General features: G+C 41.6%; 1 protein-coding gene across 2 annotated transcripts in view; it reads right to left on the bottom strand.

Moving 5' to 3' along the window:
• The window catches only part of LOC149139292 (uncharacterized), a 225017-nt gene that overhangs the window by 77502 nt on the left and 128694 nt on the right, over positions 1–18821 (bottom strand). The gene's annotated exons all lie outside the window — the stretch shown is intronic.

Below are 18821 nucleotides of genomic sequence, written 5' to 3'. Positions count from 1 at the left end.
GGTACATTTGACTACTCGAGTATACATCAACAAAGGAGGAGGAGAATTGCAGCACAAAATTTGAAAACTCAGTGAATTAAAAGTCACAACCATTGAAGCAGAACAACAAAGAATAGATGATATGATCAACAACAAAATAGAGTTTGGGATCCAGGAGGATTTTTATCAACTTATAAAGACATATGGCCAAGAGACCATGATTTTCTTTTACCTGGGGAGTCTGATGCAGGAGCATCTAACCTAGAGTATCATGTTTACTAAAAGATTTAGTTCCCTAAGTTAGGATTTAATTATTTAATGTATTTTTCCTATAGTTTTAAGAGAAAATAAGAATTATTGTAATTAGGAAAAAAGTTCGAGAGTATTTTGGAAGAATTGAGAGATTTGAGGGTTAGTTATGGATCATGAGAGATATTGTGGGAGTTTATTTAGGATCTAGAACCTACTTTCGATTCAAATCCACTTGTATAAATCTAGGTGAGCCCATGAGGCATGTAAGTGAGAAGGAGAGTGAGGAATGAGAGGCCAATAGTTCTCTTGTAAATATTTTATTTATTAATGATTTATTCCTCAATTGTGAAATATATTTATGTGTATGTTATGTGTGTGTTTTATTATGGCAGACCCCTAGCCTGCGACATCAATTACATATGCCATTATGAAGACCGAACCCAGTTACATATTTCAACATTTAAGATGTCCCCCGATACCATGCACATTAAACTTTAAAAAAATAAATTTTAAAACCCAAGTTCTAAACTTTAGAGTAAAAAATATAAAATATAAATTTTGAAACTTAAACCTTATTGTTGTTGGAAATACTAAGAGGGGGTGAATTAGTATTCCTTAGCAATTAGCACTTTTAAATCTTTTCAGAGCATTAGTTAATATTCAATTATTATTAATGTTTATGCAGTAATAACAATAAATAAAAGAACATAGTAGACACAAGAATTCTACGTGGAAACCCCCTCCGGGTCAAAAACCACAGAACACTTTTCTAATAAATTCTTTAATCTTCAGCCCCAACTGAAATGAAAGCAACAACTTCCTAGAATTCTAGAAAAGCATTCTTCTCCAGCTCCGACTGGAAAGATGCCCCAACGCCCTGCTTTCTTCAATAGTCAACTGAATGGATGCCACAACATCCTAGACCAACCTACCACCCTGAAATGTTCACAAGCTCCAACCTGTAGGTGACTTCATGCACCTGCCTAGCACCTCCCTGCCACCCTATAATGACTAAAATGAGACAAGAGTGTGGATTCCCATACCAGGGACAACAATCCACGATACAATATGATTTACAATGATTTTGACCGAACACCCAATCACACTATGACCTGCAACCCAACCATGGCATCATCCCAACAAAGGCTCCTATACCTCCCAATAATGTCTTTTCGACTCTAGGCAGATTGACTCTTTTACAATAATGACTCTTCCAATGATGACACTTTTACAAATGACTCTTTTACAACTTTACAAAGATGAATCTTGGCCTTGACACTTCTTCACAATATACGGATGGTTGTCATGTTCTCAAAGGATGTCTCGTTGCAATGCTTCCTTTGATTTAATACTTCTGCTCTTGAATTCTTGCTTGAAGTTGTACTTGAATCTTCTTCTACCTGCATGCAAAATTTGCCTAGCGAAACCAATCCCAAAACAAAACAAATTACGCTTCAACTTACCCCTGCCTGCAAAACACATGTAAGTGCATAATAATAAATAAATACAAATTAAAATTACAATGTTTACCTGAAGTGTGCTTGTCACTTTTGTAGTTGACTTGTTGCAGCAGTAGACAAAGACTCCCACTCTTAATATAGGCCTGGACTCTATGAAAGACTATATACAAAACTGACCTAGAGATATATACAATAAAAACTGATGACAGACCCTAGACTTGTGATGGGCCAAGTTCTAAGTACAACAACAGAGACCATTCTATCAACTATGACAAGACAAGTAACATGAACTTACAACATCATATAAATTTAGCAAACTTGTTGTAGCATCAAGAATATGTAGCATCAAATGTGTAGTATCAAGAATAGGACATCCAAAATGTGGCATCAAAACTAACTGTGACATATAGAGACATAGAGATATAACTGAGACCTTGTATTTACTTACGTTATCCTACAAAAACATATGTCAAAGATGATACTCATATTTCAAATGTAAACGCTAATCATACATACCTTGTTGTAGGAGACTTACCCTTGACTGTTGATGTGTGGTCCTTACTATAGTGATCCTTGAATGCATGCTTTTTCTTGCCTTCTAGGAGCTCGATATTGAATCTGTTGTATCTATGTAATTACGAATCTCCAGAGTCTGAAATTTCGTCCTGTGGTAGCGCTCTGAGTCCTCTTTCCAACTCCACAGGTCTGATCAAGATTGGATTCTTCAAAAAAGAGTTATGCCCAATCTCCCACGATGACTTGATTATAGACTAGTTCAGTGGAGTGAACTTGTACAAAGTGCCATGTGTCACTGTTGCGACCTTCGACCCTGAAAAAGCTGCTCAACAAACTACAATTTGTCCTCTTTCTATGACTATTTACGAAATTTGAATCCAGTGCTCAGAGAGGAAGTTATGACGATTTTCCCAATGTCACCTGTTTGACATGGAATTCGGGAGCCTGCAAAAACCCTAACGTCCTCAGATCATATCTCCGAAAATATAGCGAACCAATATCTAAAATTCGGTCATGAGGTTCATCAAGATTTCGGATCAAATGGGTTTTAATTTCAACTTTTGAAGCTTCACAGAAAACAAGTTATAGCAAAAATGCCACGATGACCTATTTGAAGCCACAAAATCCCTACTAGAGGAGGATATGAGGGTCATTATTTATATGAATGTCTTGAGTTGAGAGGGTCCTCAACAAGTGAACGTTGGAGGGATTTTAGGGGAAAAAATATTTATTAATTATTGACTATTCAATGACCACAACCAATTATGAGTGCCATGCCACAACCCCATAGGGTTTTAGCCCACTAACTGGGGTTACTAACTTCAAACATGAATATCTCTCAAACCGTGAAGAATTACTTGGTGTGCCATATATCAATGAAAACATCTCGATGAGTAGAATCCATCTAGCAGATCCTTGACTCAAAATAGAATAAGCTATCAATTCAAAATGCCCTTGCAAGATTGAGTTAGCCCTTGGTGCTGCTTGGGTTGACATCAATGACAACCACTGATCAATAATTGCAACCTAAACCTATCGACTAAACTAAACCTATCGCATACTACACACTACACTACACGGCGTCGACGAAGGTAAACATAGTTACAGAGACATGGCGACAAAGGTAGACACAGGTTGCGAAGGTTGGAGGGAAACACTGAGCTCGAGCGAAGGTTGCATGTAAACACAAGTTGTGAGGGTTGTAAGTAAGAGTCAAGCAAAGTTTGAGACAGTGGGCAAAGGTAAACGTTGAATAGTGAACTCCATTCACGGCAACAAAGGTAAACAAAGCTGAGAGAACTCGAGCGAAGGTTGCAGGTGAGGTAAGAGTCGAGTGACAAAGTGAAGTCTGAGACTCTTAATTTGGGATTTATAATTAAATTTTAATGACTTATTCATGTTTACAGTTTACAATCACTACAGTCCATGAATTAATTTGCCTTCAATTTGAACTTGTCTCTTTCTCCATGTTTATGACAAATGTTTTCTTCGCATGCATCTTTGAAATTTTCGTATGCCACAATCACAGTGACTTTAATAGCATGTTAAATATATGCAAGAGACAAGCAGGAGAGACTAGATGATATATCAATGTGCTACTAAATTACTAGTGGTGTTTTCTAATTACAGCAAGTTCCATTATTCATTTCAGGAACCAATCAACTAATTCCCTTAATATATTAACATAAACACCATTTATTATATATAATTTATTTCACTTTATGGCACTATTACTTTTGTACATAACATTTGTTACTCCTGAAATAAGCATTACAATGTCTAACTCGTCATTAATGCTTAATGTTATAAGGTAAATAGATGGGATGGTAATACTCTTTTTGCTCTATAAATAACAGTGATTCTGAATGATTATGATATACATCACACTAATGATAGGTCTTGCAAGGTTCTTAATTTCTAGACTCTTAATTTGGGATTATAATTAAATTTTAATGACTTGTTCATGTTTACAGTTTTATTAAATTTTACTTTTAGTCTTTGAAGTTTAGCTGCTACTTAAATTTCGAAATGATTGATCATGCATCATAGAATGATTATGTAGACAGTAGTAGATTGTAGATTTAGAGGACTAGTAGTACTTCTTAAGTTTTTGACAATGGGCAATGATGACAAGATTTGCTTTTGTGATTTGCAATGATGATTAGATAGTATTGGTAGTAATTTATTTTGCAAATTGATTTTCAAAATTAGTAATAGTTCTGATATTTATATTTTAATTTATCATTCATGTTTATGCTGAATTACTAAATTTTTTTTTTATTTTTATTTTTTAATAAATATAAAAATTAGTTGCCAACTTGCCACACTTGTCGTCCCCAACCTGTCATCCCCTGAAAATTTGGGGGTGCACTCTAGCCATCCCGCAAACTCATCCCCCTGTACCCCCCGACCCCCCATCCCCATAGCCAGTGCAACATAGGACTTTAGGACTTTATACGTTCTCTATTTGTACTTCTATTTCACGTTGACACTATTTTAGTCATATCTTAGTCTTATTAAATTTGGAGTCATAATGGAGTCACATTTACACTCCCACATATCTTGCATCTATATCGGATGTATTTTCTTAGTCCCATTGACCTAATTTTGTGGTCACCTAAGGACATTAATAAATCTTTCTTTCTTTCTTTCAATTGAATCTAAAAGCATAAATATTTTTCTTGAGGAATAAATCAATGTTAAGAATATTTTATCATATTTTGCATGCATTCATCATTGAAGAGCAAACTCTATTTGGACCTATTTACCATTTGACTCAATATAATACCTATTTCTGGATGGTGCATCCTCTCCTAGAGATTTATGTTGCATATCGGAGATTTATGTTGCATATCATTTCCTATATTTGGAAGAGGTCAACCTCTCTCAAAGTGGCTAGCATCCATGTCTTGATATTGTCAACCATGGATCAAACTACAATATTTTATAATTAGTTGATTTGTCATAGAATAAGTTAGAAAGATAATATATTTTATTGTATGAGAGACTTCACTCACTCTAGTTAAAGAGGAGTTTCTCTCCATTTCAAAAGGATTGGAAAATGGAGATTTAGAAGTTGGAGAAGCAATATTGGAGACTAGGAATTAAGGTTTCATAAAGCTCCCTTGTGCTATCAACATTCATGACTATTGAAAACATGAGGTATAGCTTTCTATTTTGGTTTATGTTGAAATTTGGTACCGAAGGACAGGTGGTTCCCTAAGGCTTTGATCTTTGGCCTAGGGAAAAGTGTCCAAAAGAATTTAATTTTTCTCCTAAAATGACTTTATAATTTTTATATAGTCAAATCTAATTTAAAAGTGACTTTAAGTGATAAAGTTACTAAAGTTTAATTTTAAAGTGACTTTAATAAAGTCAATGTAAAATTAGAAAGGAAAAGTGACTTTGGAAATAAATGACTAAGTGGGTCTTTATTAAAGTGGGGGGTGAATTTAAAAAAATAGAAAGTGAGATTTAAACGAGCATTTAATCTCAGCCCTAGATCTCAATCTATTTCAGCCATTGGATTTAGGGATTCCCCAAAAAGTCACTTAGGATTAGATTAAAGGAGGAAAAGGTCATTCATTCTTTCATGAGCAGATTAAGAGAAGGAGAACAAGAAAGCCAGGGAGATTTCTGGACAGAGAGGAGAAGGAGGCAGCAACTTGGCACACATTCCAACGTAGCATTTCAGCAAGTCCGTACAGCTGAGTTAGCACACAGTAAAAGGCAGATTTTGGGCACGATTTTTTAGAAAGGTCGTACAGCAATTTTGGTTCAAATTCCAAGGAGGTCGTACAGCAAGTTAGCACAGAAATCGAGGAACAAAAAAACTGAAGTTTGCTGGCACATTTTTCGAGGGAGGGAGGTCGTACAGCAAGTGGTTGTACCTTGGCACGCTTTTCTAGGCAAAAATCCACACAGCCGTACTGTTGTTTTCTGCATAGAAATCGAGGAAAATTGTACAGCAGCATTTATGACAGCATGCACGCTTTTCTAGGCAGTCCGTACAGCAGCATTTAAGGCTGAAATTTGGGCACAAAAATAGAGGAGGTCATACAGCATTTATTGCTGTTCTGTTTCGTTGTTTGCAAGTTTTTACAGTTGGTTGTGAGACACGGAAAACGAGATAAGCTGTAAAAGTTTGCTTGCTGATTTTTTTTGCTGAATATTTCTCTTACTGTAAAAGCATTTTCTAAAAATAAGAAGGAGCTTTCGAACTAGTTTTCCCCAAGAGTTGTAGGGGGTTTTTCCAGGGTCACCTTGACCAAAAATCACTGTGTTTAAATGTGTTAAATGGCTATTTGTATGTGCTGATATTTATTTCTGCATTTTCCAGCATTCTGTTATATTTCCAGAATTTGTGTTTTCAGCAAAATTTATTTTCCTGTTGTTGAATGTATGGATATGGGAAAGGGCATTTAACTATTTTGGAGAAATAAGGTGAAACTGAAAACCGGGGTGGGAAATGAGAAATTTCTACATGGTATCAGAGCTTGAGTGCTGAAGTGCAGCTTGGGACAGCAAGGAGCAAAATTACAGCCTGCTGATTTTTCACTCAAAAAATTCCAGCAAGCTGATTTTTCACAAATAGCAGTTTTATCTTTACTACAGCCGTGCTATTTTTCAGTTTTGGGACAGCAGGATGTCATTGGGATTAAGGGTGGAGAATAGGTTGGATGGGCATACCAATTACAGCGTTTGGAAGGAGAGAATGCAGAGTATCTTTGAGGAGGCAGAAGTCTGGGACATTATGGTGAATACCACACAGAACCATGTTGTTGTGCCTACTGATGCTACTCAGTTGGCTGCTTATAATAGAAAGAACAACAAGGGTAAGAGACTGATTCTAGACGGAGTCAAAGACCATTGCATTCCTCATGTGAGAGGAAAGAGAAATGCCTAGGAAATGTGGACAGCATTGTCCAATCTCTACCAGAGTACCAATGAGAACTGGAAAATGGTCCTGAAGGAGAAGCTGAAGACGATTAAGATGGGTAATCATAGTGCAGCTGGATATCTCACAAAGATTACTAATGTGAGAGATGAGTTGGCAGCAGTTGGAGAGGTCATTCCACCCACTGAGTTGGTGCAGATTGCAGTGAATGGCCTTCCCCATTCATGGATGAACTTCGCTGATGGGGTTTGTGCACGTGAGACCCTTCCCACATGGGAAAAGTTTTGGGATGATTGCATTCAGAAAGAGATCAGGAAATGTCAGCTTGGGGCAGCCAAGCCAGTTGAGCAGGATGAGGATGTAGCACTGTTGGTAGGAGGCAAGACAGGCAAAGGGAAGAAGCAGGCTTCCACAAGCAATGGTGGGGGCAAAGGCAAAGGTAAAGGTAAACAGGGTAACACACAGAAGGACTATTCCAAGGTGAAGTGTTGGAATTGTCAAAAGATGGGACATTATGCAGTTGTGTGTCCGAAGAAGAAAAAGAAGGGGAAGAACCAGAGCTTGGCAACTTCAGCAGAGGTTGAGGACTTTGCATATCGTTTTGACTGGGAGTTTGGGTTCACTGCGTGTGAGTCCTCTAGTGCATGATCACCTGCCACACAGATTCAGAGGGAGCATGATTTTCCCTCTATTAACGGAGCATCTTCGGGGTATCTGGTATGTGGACAATGGGGCTTCACGTCACATGACAGGAGCCCGTGAGTACTTCTCAGAGCTTTCAGAGAGTGGCACTGATATAGAGGTAGTACTCGGTGATGACAGAGTTGTTAGAGCAGTCGGTGTGGGGACACTAACATTTCAGAGGGAGTCCAAACCTCCCTTGAAGGTGTCAGATGTTCTTTATGTGCCAGGGATGAGGAAGAACCTCATATCTGTCTCAGCTTTGGAGGACAGAGGATATGAGGTACTGTTCAGGGGAGGATAGGTGTTGATGTATCCCAAGGGCACTCCAGCTGATTCAGCTAGAGTGATAGGTGTACGCCATGCAAAGGTGTACAAGTTTGCATTCCAGCCCCTTTTGGCGTTGAGCAGTAGTACCGACAGCAGATCTAGCAGTTCTAAGCTGTGTGAGATTTGGCACCGCAGGATGGGGCATATGTATCATGGAGCCTTGAGGACCTTGCGGGAGATCACTACAGGTGTGCCAGATTTCAGTATTGATCACTTTGATACTTGCGGAGGATGTGCGATGGGCAAGTTTGCCAAATCTCCTTTTCCCAGCAGTGACAGCAGAGTGACTGGGATACTTGATTTGATTCATTCCGACGTGAGTAGTCGGATGTCTCATGTTTCCTTGAGTGGATATGAGTACTATGTTTTATTCATTGATGATCACTCCACGAGGACCTGGATTTATTTCTTGAAGGCCAAGAGTGAGGTCTTCAAGCAATTTCAGGAGTTTAGAGCTCTTGTGGAGACACAGACAGGTCGGAAGATCAAGTCCCTGAGGTCAGACAATGGGGGAGAGTACACACTTGGAGAGTTTGTTGACTATTGTGCGAAGGCAGGCATTAGGAGGGAGTTCACTGTTCCTTACAACCCCCGGCAGAATGGGATTGCGGAGAGGAAGAACAGATCCATCGGAGGGGCTGCCAAAGCCATGTTACATGATCAAGGGTTGCCATTGTTCTTGTGGGCAGAGGCCTACAACACAGTTGTTTATTTGCAGAACAGGAGTCTGCATCGTGCCTTGGAGCACATGACTCCGGAGGAGGCTTTTTCTGGGAAAAAGCCTGATATTGGTCATCTTCGTATCTTTTGGTGCATTACATACTCCTACATACCCAAGGAGAAGAGGAGCAAACTAGAGCCCACCGCAGAGAAGGGTATCTTTGTGGGCTACAATGAGGCCTCAAAGGCCTTTCGGATTTACATTCCTGCACAGAGGAAAGTTGTTGTCAGGAGGGGATGTGAAGTTCGAGGAGGACAGGGCCTTTAGGAGGTCACGGGAGTTAGAGCATCTAGATCAGCCAGACCCTCAGCAGCAATTGAGTTAGTTGCAGGGATCCAGTGGGCAGGGATCAGGAGGATCTTAAGGTACATCTATGAGGATGTCAGGTCTGTCAGTGAGCAGTGGCTCGCCGAGCCAGAGGGGTGGTGCTCCGGGCAGCATGCAGAGCAGTCCACAGAGCAGTTCACTAGGGAGTCCATTGATGGACAGTTCACACGGTACCTCAGCTTCTACAGGTTCAGGTGCAGGCATGAGGACAGCAGACAGACAATCAGGAGTTCAGACTCCTGATGATGATGAGGAGGAGGAGTTTCATTCTCCAATGGGAGAAGTACGCTCAAGGAAGAGGAAGCCCAAGTGGCTTCAGGACACCTTGAGAGATGCCACATTTGTTGCTGAGCCTAAGAGGCCGGTCAGAGAGAGTAGACCACCTGAGAGGTTTTGTAGCTATATGGCAATGGCTACCAACATCCTTGACTCTGAGCCTTCTAGCTATGAGGAGGCAGCTGGCCAGCAGGTCTAAAGAGAGGCCATGCAGGAGGAGTATTCTTCTATCATGAAGAATGATGTTTGGGAGGTGGTGTCGAGGCCTGAGGGCAAATCCGTGGTTACTTCTAGATGGCTTTACAAGGTAAAGCATGCTGCAGATGGCAGCATTGAGAAATTCAAAGCGAGGTTTGTGGCTAGAGGGTTCTCCTAGGTAGAGGAAGTTGATTATGAGGAGGCAAATCCGTGGTTACTTCCAGATGGCTTTACAAGGTAAAGCATGCTGCAAATGGCAGCATTGAGAAATTCAAAGCGAGGTTTGTGGCTAGAGGGTTCTCCCAGGTAGAGGGAGTTGATTATGAGGAGACCTTCGCTGTCGTGGCTCTATATACTTCGATCTGCTCCATTATATTGATAGCAACAGAGATGGGTTGGAAGATCCACCAGATGGATGTGAACACTGCATTTCTCAATGGCTTCATACAGGAGGAGGTGTACATTGAGCAGCCACAAGGCTTTGAGGTGCATGGGAAAGAGTCCCATGTGTGCAGACTGAAGAAGGCCCTTTATGGCCTGAAGCAAGCTCCTAGAGCTTGGTACTCCAGGATAGATACATACTTGCAAGGGATGGATTTCAAGAGAGAGGCAGATCTGAACCTTTACTATATTGTGATAAGTGAGGAGTCTCTCATTCTGGTGTTGTATGTGGATGACTTGGTCATTACAGGTGCAGAGAGACTCATAGAGCACTGCAAGAGAGATCTTGCGGCGGAGTTTGAGATGAAGGACATCAGCTTGATGCATTACTTTCTGGGTTTGGAGGTGTGGCAGGAGGAGGGGCATTTCTTCCTGGGGCAGGGGAAGTATATTGTGGACATCGTTGGCAGATTCCACATGGAGGATAGTAAACCCATGTCGACACCGATGATCACCAACTGGAAGAAGCTTCATGCTTCGGATTCCGAATTGGTGGATCCCACATTGTACAGGCAGCTGATTGGTTCCTTGATGTATTTGGTCAACACTAGACCAGATATTTGTTTTGCAGTCAACACGATGAGTCAGTTTATGTGTGAGCCTAGGAAGGTTCACTGGGTGGCTGCAAAACACATTTTGCGGTACTTGCAGGGGAGAGTGGATTATGGTTTGGACTACAGGCAGGGGGATGGAGTGAGATTGGCAGGTTATACTGATTTTGATTGGGCAGGTTGTGCTTCTGATAGGAAGAGCACTTCAGGGTGCTGTTTTGGGTTGGGTTCGGCAGTAGTGTCATGGTTCAGCCAAAAGCAACAGTCAGTAGAGTTCAACGGAAGCAGAGTATATGGCAGTCAGTCTAGCTAGTTGTGAGGCCATCTGGCTTCGCAAGATGTTGTTTGGCTTATTTGGTCAGCCATTGAGAACTTCAGTGATTTACTGTGATAATTAGAGTTGCATTAAACTCATGGAGAATCCAGTATTTCATGACAGGTAAAAGCATATCGGGATCAAATATCATTTCATCAGAGACTATGTTCAGAAGGGAGCTGTGAAGCTTGAGTATATTCCCACTGATGAGCAGGTTGTAGATATTGTTACCAAAGCCTTACCACGGAGCAAGCATGTCTACTTTAGAGACAAGATGGGTGTGGTGAGGAACACCTTCCTCGGTAAGAGGGAGTGTTGAAATTTGGTACCGGAGGAGAGGTGGTTCCCTAAGGCTTTGATCTTTGGCCTAGGGAAAAGTTTCCAAAAGAATTTAATTTTTTCTCCTAAAGTGACTTTATAATTTTATAAAGTCAAATCTAATTTAAAAGTGACTTTAAGTGATAAAGTTACTAAAATCTAATTTTCAAGTGACTTTAATAAAGCCAATGTAAAATTAGAAAGGAAAAGTGACTTTGGATTTCAGCCATTGGATTTAGGGATTCCCCAAAAAGTCACTTAGGGTTGGATTAAAGGAGGAAAAGGTCATTCATTCTTTCATGAGCAGATTGAGAGAAGGAGAGCAAGAGAGCCAGGAAGATTTCTGGACAGAGAGGAAAAGGAGGCAGCAACTTGGCATATATTCCAAGGCAGCGTTTCAACAAGTCCATACAGTTGAGTTAGCACACAGTGAAAGGCAGGTTTTGGGCACGACTTTTTAGAAAGGTCGTACAACAGTTTTGGTTCAGATTCCAAGGAGGTCGTATAGCAAGTTAGCATAGAAATCGAGGAGCAAAAAAATTGAAGTTTGCTGGCACATTTTTCGAGGGAGGCCGTACAACAAGTGGATGTACCTTGACATGATTTTCTAGGCAGAAATCCGTACAGTTGTACTACTGTTTTTTGCACAAAAATCGAGGAAAATTGTACAACAGCATTTATGGTAGCAATGCATGTTTTTCTAGGCAGTCCGTACAGTAGCGTTTAAGGCTGAAATTTGGGCACAAAAATCAAGGAGGTCGTACAGCATTTATTGCTGTTCTATTTTGCAGTTTGCAAGTTTTTCCAGTTGGTTCTGAGGCACGGAAAACGAGATAAGTTGTAATAGTTTGCTTGCTGATTTTTTTGCTGAATATTTCTCTTACTGTAAAAGCATTTTCCAGAAATAATAAGGAGCTTTCAAACTGGTTTTCCCCAAGAGTTGTAGGGGGTTTTTCCAGGGTCACGTTGACCAAAAATCACTGTGTTTAAATGTGTTAAATCGTTGTTTGTATGTGCTGATATTTATTTCTGCATTTTCCAGCATTCTGTTATATTTCTAGAATTTGTGTTTTTAGCAAAATTTATTTTCCTGTTGTTGAATGTATTGATATGGGAAAGGGCATTTAACTATTTTGGAGAAATAAGGTGAAACTGAAAACCAGGATGGGAAACTTAAAATCACTTTAAAATTAGATTTGACTTTATAAAAAATTATAAAGTCACTTCAGGAGAAAAAATTAAATTCTTTTGGACACTTTTCCCTAGGCCAAAGATCAAAGCCTTAAGGAACCACCTGTCCTCCGATACCAAATTTCAACACTCCCTCTTACCGAGGAAGGTGTTCCTCACCACACCCATCTTGTCTCTGAAGTAGACATGCTTGCCCCGTGGTAAGGCTTTGGTAAGAATATCTGCAATCTGCTCATCAGTGGGAATATACTCAAGCTTCACAGCTCCCTTCTGAACATAGTCTCTGATGAAATGATATTTGATCCTGATACGCTTTGACCTGTCATGAAATACTGGATTCTCCGTGAGTTTAATGCAACTCTGATTATCACGGTAAATCACTGAAGGTCTCAACGGCAGACCAAATAAGCCAAACAACATCTTGCAAAACCAGATGGCCTCACAACTAGCTAGACTAGCTGCCATATACTCTTCTTCTGCTGAACTCAATGCTACTGACTGCTACTTTCGGCTGAACCATGACACTACTGCCGAACCCAACCCAAAACAGCACCCTGAAGTGCTCTTCCTATCAGAAGCACAACCTGCCCAATCAGAATCAGTATAGCCTGCCAATCTCACTCCATCCCCCTGCCTGTAGTCCAGACCATAATCCACTGTCCCCTGCAAGTACCGCAAAATGTGTTTTGCAGCCACCCAGTGAACCTTCCTAGGCTCACACATAAACTGGCTCATCGTGTTGACTGCAAAACAAATATCTGGTCTAGTGTTGACAAAATACATCAAGGAACCAATCAGCTGCCTGTACAATGTGGGATCCACCAACTCGGAATCCGAAGCATGAAGCTTCTTCCAGTTGGTGATCATCGGTGTCGACATGGGTTTACTATCCTCCATGTGGAATCTACGAAGGATGTCCACAATATACTTCCCCTGCCCCAGGAAGAAATGCCCCTACTCCTGCCACACCTCCAAACCCAAAAAGTAATGCATCAAGCCGATGTCCTTCATCTCAAACTCCGCCACAAGATCTCTCTTGCAGTGCTCTATGAGTCTCTCTGCACCTGTAATGACCAAGTCATCCACATACAGCACCAGAATGAGAGGCTCCTCACCTATCACAATATAGTAAAGGTTCGGATCTGCCTCACTCTTTGTGAAACCCATCCCCTGCAAGTATGTATCTATCTTGGAGTACCAAGCTCTGGGAGCTTTCTTAGGGCCATAAAGGGCCTTCTTCAGTCTGCACACATGGGACTCCTTCCCATGCACCTCAAAGCCCTGTGGCTGCTCAATGTACACCACCTCCTATATGAAGCCACTGAGAAATGCAGTGTTCACATCCATCTAGTGGATCTTCCAACCCATCTCTGCTGCTATCGATATAATGGAGCGGATCGAAGTATATCAAGCCACGGGAGCGAACGTCTCCTCATAATTAACTCCCTCTACCTGGGAGAACCCTCTAGCCACAAACCTCGCTTTGAATTTCTCAATGCTGCCATCTACAACATGCCTTACCTTGTAAAGCCATCTGGAAGTAACCACGGATTTGCCCTCAGGCCTCAGCACCACCTCCCAAACATCATTCTTCATGATAGAAGAATACTCCTCCTGCATGGCCTCTCTCCAGACCTGCTGGCCAGCTGCCTCCTCATAGCTAGAAGGCTCAGAGTCAAGGATGCTGGTAGCCATTGCCATATAGCTACAAAACCTCTCAGGTGGTCTACTCTCTCTGACTGGCCTCTTAGCCTCAGCAACAAATGTGGCATCTCTCAAGGTGTCATGAAGCCACTTGGGCTTCCTCTTCCCTGAGCGTACTTCTCCCATTGGAGAATGAAACTCCTCCTCCTCATCATCATCAGGAGTCTGAACTCCTGACTATCTGTCTGTTGTCCTCCTGCCTGCACCTGAACCTGTAGAAGCTAAGGTACCATGCGAACTGTCCATCAGTGGACTTCCTAGTGAACTGCTCTGTGCACTGCTCTGCATGCTGCCCGGAGCACCACCCCTCTGGCTCGGCAAGCCACTGCTCACTGACGAACCTGACATCCTCATAGATGTACCTCCGGATCCTCCTGATCCCTGCGACTAACTCAACTGCTGCTGAGGGTCCAGCTGATCCAGATACTCTAGAGTCTAACTCCCGTGACCTCCTAAAGGCCCTATCCTCCTCAATCTTCACATCCTGCCTGATAACAACTTTCCTCTGTGCAGGAATGTAAATCCGAAAGGCCTTTGAGGTCTCACTGTAGCCCACAAAGATACCCTTCTCTGCGGTGGGCTCTAGTTTGGTCCTCTTCTCCTTGGGTATGTAGGAGTATGTAATGCACCCAAAGATACGAAGATGACCAATATCAGGCTTCTTCCCAGAAAAAGCCTCCTCTGGAGTCATGTGCCCCAAGGCACGATGCGGACTCCTGTTCTGCAAATAAATAGCTGTGTTGCAGGCCTCTGCCGACAAGAACAATGGCAACCCCTGATCATGTAACATGGCTTTGGTAGCCCCTCCAATGGATCTGTTCTTCCTCTCCGCAACCCCGTTCTGTTGGGGGTTGTAAGGAACAGTGAACTCCCTCCTAATGCCTGCCTCCACACAATAGACAACAAACTCTCCAAGGGTGTACTCTCCCCCATTGTCCGACCTCAGGGACTTGATCTTCCGACCTGTCTGTGTCTCCACAAGAGCTCTAAACTCCTGAAACGGCTTGAAGACCTCACTCTTGGTCTTCAAGAAATAAATCCTGTTCCTCCTGGAGTGATCATCAATGAACAAAACATAGTACTCATATCCACTCAAGGAAACATGAGACATCCGACCGCTCACATCGGAATGAATCAAATCAAGTATCCCAGTCGCTCTGTTGTCACTGCTGGGAAAAGGGGATTTGGCAAACTTTCCCATCGCACATCCTCTGCAAGTATCAAAGTGATCAGTACTGAAATTTGGCACACCTATAGTGATCTCCCGCAAGGTCCTCAAGGCTCCATGATACATATGCCCCATCCTGCGATGCCAAATCTCACACAGCTCAGAACTGCTAGCTCTACTGTCGATACTACTGCTCAATGCCAAAAGGGCCTGGAATGCAAACTTGTACACCTTTGCATGGCGTACACCTATCACTCTAGCTGAATCAGCTTGAGTGCCCCTGGGATACATCAACACCTGTCATCCCCTGAACAGTACCTCATATCCTCTGTCCTCCAAAGCTGAGACGGATCTGAGGTTCTTCCTCATCCCTGGCACATAAAGAACATCTGACACCTTCAAGGGAGGTTTGGACTCCCTCTGAAATGTCAGTGTCCCCACACCGACTGCTCTAACAACTCTGTCATCACCAAGTACTACCTCTATATCAGTGCCACTCTCTGAAAACTCTAAGAAGTACTCACGGACTCCTGTCATGTGATGTGAAGCCCCACTGTCCACATACCAGATACCCAAAGATGCTCCGCTAATCGAGGGAAAAGCATGCTCCCTCTAAACCTGTGTGGCAGGTGATCCTACACTAGAGGACTCACACACAGTGAACCCAAACTCCCGGTCAAAACGATCTGCAAAGTCCTCAACCTCTGCTGAAGCTGCCAAGCTCTAGTTCTTCCCCTTCTTCTTCTTCTTCTTCGGACACACAACTGCATAGTGTCCCATTTTTTGACAATTCCAACACTTCACCTTGGAATAGTCCTTCTGTGTGTTACCCTGTTCACCTTTACCTTTGCCTTTGCCCCCCACCATTGCTTGTGGAAGCCTGCTTCTTCCCTTTGCCTTTCTTGCCTCCTGCCAACAGTGCTACATCCTCATCCTGCTCCACTGGCTTGGCTGCCCCAAGCTGACCTTTCCTGATCTCTTTCTGAATGCAATCATCCCAAAACCTCTCCCATGTGGGAAGGGTCTCACGTGCACAAACCCCATCAGCAAAGTTCATCCATGAACGGGGGAGGCCATTCACTGCAATCCGCACCAACTCAGTGGGTGGAATGATCTCTCCAACTGCTGCCAACTCATCTCTCACATTAGTAATCTTTGTGAGATATCCCCCTGCACTATCATTACCGATCATAATGGTCTTCAGCTTCTCCTTTAGGACCATTTTTCGGTTCTCATTGGTACTCTGGTGGAGATTGGACAATGCTGTCCACATCTCATGGGCATTTCTTTTTCCTCTCACATGAGGAATGCAATGGTCTTTGACTCCGTCTAGAATCAGTCATTTACCCTTGTTGTTCTTTTTATTATAAGCAGCCAACTGAGTAGCATCAGTAGGCAGAACAACAGGGTTCTGTGTGGTATGCACCATAATGTCCCAGACTTCTGCCTCCTCAAAGATACTCTGCATTCTCTCCTTCCAAACGTTGTAATTGGTATGCCCATCCAACCTATCCTCCACCCGCAATCCCAATGACATCCTATTGTCCTAAAACTGAAAAATAACACTGTTGTAGTAAAGATAAAACCGTTGTTTGTGAAAAATCAGCTTGCTGGAATTTTCTAAGTGAAAAATCAGCAGGCTGTAATTTTCCTCCTTTCTGTCCCAAACTGCACTTCAGCACTCAAGCTCTGATACCATGCAGAAATTTCTCATTTCCCACCCCGGTTTTCAGTTTCACCTTATTTCTCCAAAATAGTTAAATGCCCTTTCCCATATCCATACATTCAACAACTGGAAAATAAATTTTGCTGAAAACACAAATTCTGGAAATATTACAGAACGCTGAAAATGCAGAAATATATATCAACACATACAAACAGCCATTCAACACATTTAAACACAGTGATTTTTTGTCAAGGTGACCCTGGAAAAACCCCCTACAACTCTTGGGGAAAACCAGTTCGAAAGCTCCTTATTTCTGGAAAATGCTTTTTACAGTGAGAGAAATATTCAGCAAAAAATCAGCAAGCAAACTTTTACAACTTATCTCGTTTTCTGTGCCTCACAGCCAACTGGAAAAAACTTGCAAACAGCAAAACAGAACAGCAATAAATGTTGTACGACCTCCTCCATTTTTGTGCCCAAATTTCAGTCTTAAATGTTGTTGTACGGACTGCCTAGAAAAGTGTGCAAGCTGCCATAAATACTGTTGTATGGTTTTCCTCTATTTCTGTGCAAAAAAACAGCAGTACAGTTGTACGGATTTCTACCTAGAAAAGTGTGCCAAGGTACAGCCACTTGCTGTACAGCCTCTCTTGAAAAATGTGTCAGCAAACTTCAGATTTTCTGCTCCTCGTTTTCTGTGCTAACTTGTTGTATGGCCTCCTTGGAATCTGAACCAAAACTGTTATACAACCTTTCTAGAAAATCGTGCCCAAAATCTGCCTTTCACTGTGTGCTAGCTCAGCTGTACAGACTTGCTCAAACGATGTCTTGGAATGTGTGCCAAGCTGCTACCTCCTCCTCCTCACTGTCTAGAAATCTCCCTTGCTCTCTTGCTCTCCTTCTCTCAATCTGCGCATGAAAAAAATTAATGACCTTTTCCTCCTTTCCCTCCTTTAATATAACCCTAAGTGACTTTTGGGGAATCCCTAAATCCAATCGTTGAAATAGATTGAGATCTAGGGCTGAGATTAAATGCTCATTTAAATCTCACTTTCTATTTTCTAATTCACCCCACTTTAATAAAGACCCACTTAGTCATTTATGTCCAAAGTCACTTTTCCTTTCTAATTTTATATTGACTTTATTAAAGTCACTTTAAAATTAGACTTTAGTAACTTTATCACTTAAAGTCACTTTTAAATTAGATTTGACTTTATAAAAATTATTAAAGTCACTTTATGAGAAAAATTAAATTATTTTGGACACTTTTCCCTAGGCCAAAGATCAAATCCTTAGAGAACCACCTGTCCTCCGGTACCAAATTTCAACAATCTATATACTACGGTCCGCTTGGGTAGCTCAATTGGCAATGGCCGTGGAAATGAAGTCTCATTGAACCGGAAGTCTTGGGTTCAAATCTTGTGCTACCCCCAGATCGGGGCGATAAGTTGGACATGATGAAGATGTAGTCATACCAAGCTTACAAAAAAAAATTATATTCTGTGATATAACAATTATAAGTTTTGGAGTTTTTGGCCTGAATCCAACAAAACATTTTTTTGTTATAAAGTGCATTTATGAATGCATAAATGTATCCAGTGCCCCTTTTTTGTTATAAAGTGCATTTATGAATGCATAAATGTATCCAGTGCTCTGGAAAACCCTTGGGGCACTCCAATTGTAGAGGGTTCACACCTTAAACTTATGATTCCAATTCAAACAAATACTTGCCAGATTTCGGACAAATTCTACCAGAAAGTGTGCCAGAAAAAGATCCAAAACATATATAACATACAACAAATAGACTATGGCAACCAAAAAAACAAATT

This window comes from Pinus tabuliformis, chromosome X, assembly GCF_031772625.1.
Source record: "Pinus tabuliformis cultivar Carrire ecotype Pingquan chromosome X, CPIR1, whole genome shotgun sequence".
Lineage (NCBI taxonomy): Eukaryota > Viridiplantae > Streptophyta > Pinopsida > Pinales > Pinaceae > Pinus > Pinus tabuliformis.
The sequence above is the reverse complement of the archived record's forward strand: the minus strand, read 5'-3'. Positions and strand labels throughout refer to the sequence as shown.